The sequence below is a fragment of the Rhinolophus ferrumequinum genome, chromosome 4 (genome assembly GCF_004115265.2).
Source record: "Rhinolophus ferrumequinum isolate MPI-CBG mRhiFer1 chromosome 4, mRhiFer1_v1.p, whole genome shotgun sequence".
NCBI classification, from domain to species: Eukaryota; Metazoa; Chordata; class Mammalia; order Chiroptera; family Rhinolophidae; genus Rhinolophus; species Rhinolophus ferrumequinum.
In genome coordinates, this window is record NC_046287.1 from 22,817,461 (window position 1) to 22,826,697 (window position 9,237).

The following is a 9,237-nucleotide window of genomic DNA, read 5'->3' on the forward strand; positions in this document are numbered from 1 at the left end:
TTTGTGAAACTATTCATGATATCTAAAAGTTTTTCAAATTTTGTTTTTTCCATTTTCAATTTTCCAACTTATTCCCCTTTTCAAAAAAAGTGACAGAAATAAAGGGAGAGACTATTTAGTCAATGGTCTTGATGTCTCATTTCAGGAGCATTTAGAAAGTATCACACTCTCACTCTCCCTGTTGTGTAATTTGCATATATATATAATATTTAAAAAAATCATACATGTTAACTTACAAAAGATTAACATTTACAGAGGAGACCCTTAAGGTGATCAGAGCTCAGAAAATTAGGTTTACGTTTTGAAAAATACTGTCAAATATCAATGCAGCAGAATTCCTGTATACATCTCAATACAGCATTCAATGGATAGTACTGGTTTAAAAATACCGTTTCTTGTCCCAGCATAAAAACACAAGAGAAAGGAAGTTTATTTCCCGCCCCCCGACATTAAAACTCTAAAGCTTTAGAAAATTTCTTTATTACTTAGTACTGTATGTTCTAATCAAGCATAAAGAAGGAAAGTGAGTACTATCAAAGGACCCATAAAAAGAGTTTATGATGTTTCAGAATCAGACAACATAAAAAAGGACATATTCAAATTAGAAACACTATTATAAAGTGTGATTCTATAAGGAATCTCCATAACAGTCTTAATAATGTGATTAAAGAGACAAAGTAATAGCAATATACACAAGTACTAATTAGAACATTGAAACTATTATGCCTCTTATGGGAGACAAGTCATAAAATTCAAAGAATATTTGTAAGAAACACTATCAGACTGGCTTTTAAGTTTTTTCAGTGCCTGAGGCTGATTTTGTGAACTTGTGGTATGAGTTGAAAATGTTTAAGAGAACTCAATTGGCCTAATAATGATTGCTTGTTTCAGAAACTCATTATAACTCATATATATATATATATATATATATATATATATATGAGAGAAACACTTTTTCTCTACTAAGTTCAATGATACATTTTATGCAAATCAAAAAACTGAAACAAATTCCACAATATTCCAGACAATAAAATTGCATTTAAAAAAAAGGAAGACAGAAAGAAAGAAAGGAAAAACTATATCCTGGGGGTGCCAAAACACATGTATACAAGTGGGCACTTTGGTCAATGTTGTTCAAGCAGTAGTTTTCCATAATCAGAAGGGTCTGAACACTGATGGTAACCACTTTGAGCACTGCTTGTAATTGCAGAAGTCAAATGTGACTTGTATTCATCCTTTGTTATCAATATATATTGAGTATGACAATTTTAATACAGTTTTCCTTTCTTAAAATGTGTATACATTATTTGGTGCCCTCTGTATACCATTACTGTGCTGCCATGAATTCTAGGTGGCTGGAGGTGATATTAAATAGGCATCGTTCTATAATTGGAACAAGGATATCAGTTCAACATGTATTATATTAGGTTGGTGCAAAAGTAATTGCAGTTTTTGTAATTATTTTTAACATTTTAAACTACAATTACTTTTGCACTAACCTAATAAATTATTTATTTTTATTTAAAATGTATTGAAAGTTTGTAACTACATTCAATGAAAGTCATGTGCAGTTGAAAATATTATTTGAGAAACTCAGAACAAAGGAACAATGAAAACAGAAAGCCAGTCTAACTAGTATGAGGTGATATCTCATTGTGGTTTTAATTTGCATTTCTCTGATGATTAGTGATGTTGAGCATCTTTTCCTATGTCCGTTGGCCATGGGTATGTCCTTTGTGGAGACATGTCTATTCAGGTCCTCTGCCCATTTTTTAATTGGATTGTTTATTTTTTGTTGTTGAGTTGTATGAATTCCTTATGTATTTTGGATATTAGCCCCTTATCAGATGCAGTTTTGCAAAAATTTTCTCCCATTCAGCTGGCTGCCTCTTTATTTTGTCAATGGTTTCTTTTGCTGTGCAGAAGCTTTTTAGTTTGATATAGTCCCATTCATTGATTTTAGCTTTTATTTCCCTTGCCATTCAGATCAAATTCATAAAATCCTCTTTGAACCCAAGGTCCATAAGTTTAGTACCTATGTTTTCTTCTATGCAGTTTATTGTTTCAAGTTTTATGTTTAGGTCTTTGATCCATTTTCAGATTGGTGCAACCGCTGTGGAAGGAAGTATGGAGGTTCCTCAAAATATTAAGAATAGAATTATCATATGACACAGCAATCCCTCTCTTGGGTACCTACCGATAATCTGAAAACATTTATCCGTAAAGATATATGTGCTCTGATGTTCACTGAAGTCTTATTTATGGTGGCAAAGACATGGAAATAACCAAAGTGTCCTTCGATAGATGACTGGATAAAGAAGATGTGATATATATATATATATATATATATATATATATATATATATATATACACACACACACACACACACACACACACACACACACACATATATATATGTATATGTATATATATATGTATATGTATATATGTATACATATATTATGGAATACTATTCTGCCATAAGAAAAGATGAAATAGTGCCATTTGCGATAACATGGATGGATCTTGAGATTATTATGCTAAGTGAAATAAGTCATAAAAAGTCGAGAACCATATGATTTCACTGATATGTTATATACAAAACTGAAAACAACAAAGGAACAAGACAAACAAAGTAAAGGGGGATGGGGATGGCAGATGAGGGTAAACAGGATCAAATATATGGTGATGGAAGGAGAACTGACTCTGGGTGGTAAATACACAATGTGATGTATAGATGGTGTATTACAGAATTGTACACCTGAAACCTATGTAAATTTACTAACCATTGTCGCCCCAATAAACTTTAATTTTAAAAACAAAAGAGAAAAGAAAATAAAAATCTAGGATTACTATGTAGTCTTATTTTCTAACATAGGGCTATAATTTAAGCTATCTACTTTCTAGCACTTAAGGAAAAATATACTCAATGAAATTAGTTTCACTAATATTCATTGATGCACTGAGGAAAAAATTGATAATTAATTACTAAAGCAGGTAAACTTTGTTCTCAATGCACATTATACTCTTTACTAAGAGGTTCAAATTTCATAGAGTGAAGGTTGCAAAGACATGGAGAAAATGTAATCTATATTAATTTTACTTCTTGTTTGAACCAACATACTTATGAGAGAAAGGGATTTTTTTTTTTTTAAACCACAGGACTCCTATTATCAATACTCAGAACAGACTTTCCTCCAAAGTCTTTTGGAAAGCCTGAATTGAATTATTCCCAATTATCAGAAGGAGAAACAAACTAGTTACTCAAAAAAGGACAAGATATTGGCAATGAGAAGCATAAATTTATCTTGTATGTCTACATAAAGATGATAAAATATTATATTTAACAATAGTATTAAAAGCATTAGTAATTATAGCAATGAGTTGTACAGAGTTCTTTTAATAAGAGCATTCAAAATAGGTCAATAAAGTAAAGGTTGAGTGTAATTCATCATAAGCAATATTAAAAGGAGAAAAATAATCAAGGTTAGGTGGTAAGGCTTCTACCAGTCTTAAGCAAGTTGGAGAAAAATAACTATATGGCCTACATATACAAAGGGTGTTAAAAAAAAAAAGTATACACATTTTAAGAAAGGAAAAATGTATTAAAATTGTAATAACATATACTGATAACAAAAGATGATTACAAGTCATGTTTGATTTCTGCAATTACAAGAGGTGTTCAAAGTGGTTTCCACCAGCATCCAGACACATCTGATTACGGCGAATTACTGCTTGAGCAATGTTGACCAAAGTGTCCACTTGTATACATTTTTTTGACACCCCCGGTATTTAATGAGTGGATTGAATGCCCATCATGCAGACCTCTATATAATTTGGGATAAATAAAAGTGATCTACAGCCTTATAAGCTAGTCTGTATGGCTGGTAAATAACAGAGCTATATGCCTTGAAGTCAGCTTATCTGGAGATATGACTGATATTTCACAAAAATTGAGGAATTTGATAAAAAAATATTTTTTCTGTAAAGAAAGACCATATATTGGCATTTGGGTTTCATGACTTAATTCATGTCTCTCATCTATACAGACTAGGAATATTACAAATACCAACAACTTAGGGCTATTGCAATGATTAAATGGTGGTGATGTATATATGGAAGGTCGTGAACATATAAAGAGGTTTTTAATGATAATGATGATGATTATGGCAACTGTGGTAGTGTTGATAAAAGTGGAGATGCAATAACCTGGAACACAGACAAGATTTCTACCAAAAGTGATATTCTAAAGACACTGCTAATTTCAAAGAATAAAGACTGTTCATGCACATGTAGATGAATGGTCTGCCACGGCATGACGGTGACCTTATATATTTCTATATAGGCCAAATGGGCAAAGTTTGACTACAGCCTCATGGAAGACTTGATGCATGACCCTGATTCTCCCACAAACATACCAAGATAGGCAGTTTTGTGAGAAGCTATTCCAGAGCCATTTCAAACTCTGTAACTTGTGGGCAGCTCCCTCTCTTACAGGAGACTGCCATGAGGAAGTTTCTCATCAACCTCTCTACTGCCAGCAAGGCATAGGAATTTCAGTTTTACTTCCCTTATAAAACCACATCACTGTATTCTACAATTGTCTTCTTGGTAACAGAGCAAACAGCTGGTTCAGGCCACAAACCATCTGGTCCCACTGTTGCCATTCTATCCTCTGGTGGCACAGGTGATGGACACCATGATGATCTTGCTTATAATGTCTGTGTACAGTCATTTGAACAAGTTTTCTCCTTCCATACTGAATATTTGAAAGATGGGCATACCCACCTACAAGCTGTAGTAGTTACTGCTGCTTAGGAATTACTGGCTCTTTTGACAACCAAAGATGTCACCCCAACTTATGACAGCTGTCTAACAAGATGAAAATTTTGTAGTATATTGGAAAAAATGAAAGTATAGTATCTGTATGACACATCGCCTATTTATAAGAATCACCCGAAAAACAACTAGTAACATAATTAAGTTGAAGGAATAATGATAGAATAGATAATAGAATGATAGTAACAATAATGATAATAAAATGATTATTTCGTATTTTCAAAATGTACTCTGCTAAATACTTAACATGCATTATTTTATTTAGACACCAACATAATCCCCGGAGTTACTATTAAATGACATTATATAAAATAATACAGGGTCAAACAGCTTATCAGGTACTGACACAGTCTATGAACCCAAGCTTTCTGACTTTATTGTCCTTGAGATTAAACAATATATAGTCATTATATTCCAGAATATTTAGAGTAGTTTTACTGGAAATTAATTGAAGAGACCAGTTCCTAAAAATAACTTCATAATTATTAAAAGAAAAAAAATGGAATACTGTAACACTGTGAAGTTTGGGGTTAATTGAAACATTTAAACACAATGATTAAACTCTTGGACTTCATTAAAAATGGACAGATATATACCGCACGTATTTATTTATAATTCAGTTCATCACATATCCTGATCTTCCCTCAGAAGAAGCATATGCCACAGAAAACAAAAGGATCAAAGTAGGATTTTCAGAGTCTTTATTTAAATTACAACTTTGGTGTACTGCCAAATGACCATCTGCCTTATATATTAATTAGACCTGTATCCTTCAAAATGTACAGCTTAAAGACATTAATTGAAATGCAGGTTTATAGTTCAAATTTCAAGATCACATAAAACTTTCCAATTTGCAGAAACATTTTAGCATTCTAATAAAGTTATTTTGAATCTTCACTACAGAAAATGTTAGAAAAGAAAAAAAATTATAAAAAATGTTTTACTTAACGTAACTTTATTTTTCAGTATGCATTTCAGTTAAAATAAACTATTAATAAATAAACACATATATCTGGGTATTAAGTATTTGTTTTGGAAACTTTCTACTGCATTGATATTCATTTTATTTTCCAAATCACTGTGACTGTATTGGGGTCTATTATTTTGGCAAAATTTGAATAAGGCAGTATTAGCATATAAATGTAGAGCTATTTAGATTAAATGTGTCTTTATGAGCAAACTTTGGTAGATTATGTCTTCCAAAGTATTTAAACCACGTCAAATGTATTGGTATTCAATTATACTGTTATTCCCTTACTATTTTTTTAATATCAGTGGGTTATGTACTGTTAATCCTCCCCTCTCACTCTCTCTGACGTTTTTGTGTGTATCCATCCATATGGCTATAGATTTATCAGTTTAATTGAGTTTTTAAGGACAAGCTTTAATGTCACTGATTTTTTTTCCGATGGTTTCTGTTTTATTGATTTTTGTTCAGTCTTTGTTGATTACTTCATTCTGTTTATATTGAATTTTATATGCTTTCCTTTTGGTTCTAGTTACTTAAGGTGGATGCTTAGATCATTAAATCTTAATACTTATTTTATAATATAAACACTTAAAATATGTACATTTCTCTTTAAGTTCTATCATGTTTCATTCTACATATTTTGAATCACTGTTAGGTGAATACAAATTTAGGGCTGCTGTATCTCTGCTGAACTGACCCCTTTATCCTAGGTAATATTTTTTAAGTGAAGTATGCTTTGGCTTATTTTAATATAGCCACTCAAAATTTGTTTTGATTGCTATTTTTATGGTAGTTTTATATCCTACTTTTACTGTGCATCTTTATATTTAAAGTGAGCTTCTCATATATAGCATATGTATTGAACATATCTATCTATCCGATTTGATATTTTTTGCCTTTCAATTGTAGTATTTACACCATTTACATTTACTGGAATTGTTGGTACAGTTGGATTTCAATACATGGTCTTTCTCTTTGTTTTCTGTCATATCTATTTTTGTTTCTTTCATATTGTTTTTCTGCCTTATTGATTAATTTATTTTTTTAATGCTTTGATGTTATCTTCATGAGCTATCCATCTTATTTTATAGTTTTAGTAGTTATTTTGTGGTTTGTGAAATACATCTTTAATTTACCATAGTCTATCTTCAAATAACGATGTGATACCCTCTATGAATCTCAAAAGAGTACAGTGCATATTTCCCTTCTTGCCATCTTGTGCTTTGCTGTCACATATATTCCTTCTACAGATGGGATTAACACCACAATATATTATTATTTTTTGCTTTAAGTAGCCAATTATCTTTAAAATAAGAAAAATTATATTTTATATTTCTCACATATTTACCATTCATGACATTGTTTATTCCTTCACATATATTCAAATTTCCATTTACCATCATTTTCATTTTGTTTGAAGAACGTACTTTAAATTTCCCATAGTATAGGCCTGATAGTGATGAATTCTCTCAGCTTCTGCTTGTCTGAAAAAGTTTTTATTTCATCTTCATATTTTCAGTAAGATATTTTCAGTGAATATTTAATTTTACATTGGTAACCTTCTATTTTGGTTTTTTCCATTACTGTAAAGACTGTCCTATATATAGGTATAATATCTATCAATCTATCTATCTATCTATCTATCTATCTATCTATCTATCTATATCTATACACACACACACGGTATGAAATAAAATGTATACACATTTTAAAAAAGAAAAAAACTGTATTAAAACTGCAATACTCAATATATTCTGATAACAAAAGATGAATACAAGTCACGTTTGACTTCTACAATTACAAGAGGTGCTCAAAGTGGTTACCATCATCGTAATTTTAATACAGTTCTTTTTCTGTTCTTAAAATGTGTACATATTTTTGGTACCCTCTGTATATATAATCTGATAAGATATCAGCTATAATTTTTTTTTTCTGGTTTCTTTGTGTGTGGAGTTTTCTTTTGCTCTGGCTCTTTTAAATTTTTCCTCTTTATCATTGCATTGTCAAAAATTTGCCATGTGCTTTGATATGTTTTTATCTTTCTGTTTCAGGTTTGTTGATCTTCTTAGAGCTGTAAATTTATAGTCTTAAACAAAATGGTTATGTTTGGCGATTATTTACTTAAATATTCCATCTCTTCTCCTTTATCTTGGGCATAATTACACTTACACTCACACAGTTACCATTTCCACGCAGGTAATTGATGCTCTTTTATTTTTCCATTTACTTCAGTTAGGACAGTTTCTTGTGCATTGTCTATGATCCCATTGGTCTGTTCCTTAATGGTGATTAATCTGCTGTCAAAAATCCTAATACTGAGCGGCATAAATTAATGATAATCATTTATTATTATTAGTTATCATGATTCTGTGGGTTGAATGGACTCTAGCAGGTAGTTCCTGCTCAGCTTTTCTCAGGGACTTGCAATCAGACAGCAGGTGGACCCTAAGTCATCTCAAAAATTCCCTCACTCAGATTTATGGCGGTTGGTCCTGGTGTCACTTGAGATCTCAACAGGGCTCTTAGCTTATCCCCTACACATCACCTGGGCTTCCTCACAGAGAAATGGCTGGTCTTAAAGATGAACATCCCACAGTTTGCTCCACAGGGTTCACAAAATAGCAATATTAAATGTTAAAACCAGACATTTAGTTACTATTGGCTAAATGTGTTCCTGCAATTTCACTATCTCATCATATTGTTGATAACATTTCTACAAAATGGTAAATATAAGATTCTTTAGTTTAAGCCAGACATGTCAAATATTTATTCAAGATTCTTCCATTCAATAAATATCAGGAAAAGTCTTGGTGTAAATGTAAGGCATAAAGTGAAGATCAAATTGGTCATGACATATGCCTCATGGAGACTACAGTTAGAGGAACATATTGATTGAATAATTATTTAAGTAACTTTGATGAGAACTTCAAGAAAACCATGAGAGCATAGATCAGGGGATATGACTAAGTCTAGATAATTAGCAGTTTTCTTAAGGAAGGGATATCTCAGATAAAAGTTATTGTGCCAGTAAGAAGCAATTGGGCAACTGAAGAGAGTGAAAAAACTTTGAACAATTCTGAAATAGAACAAAGGGTGGCTAAAATAAGGCCAATGTAAGTGATCAGCCAAGATGGATGGAGGGACTGATTAGCAAGGATACAGAAGAGACAGAAAAAAGATCATGTAAATCCCTGTAAAAGAAGTAGAATATTTTAATTTTTATCTTAACAGCTGGGAAGAATATTAAAAAGGGAAAAGAAGAACATGAGCACATTTACATTTAAAAAAAGCAACTTTGTCTACAATGTAAGTTAGAAATGGAAAGGGACACTTTTATCTGAGTACTTTTTTTATATATTACATTGTGATTCCATCCATTACATTTATCAGATTATTTGTCGTAACATTATCTATTTTGAGTAGTATA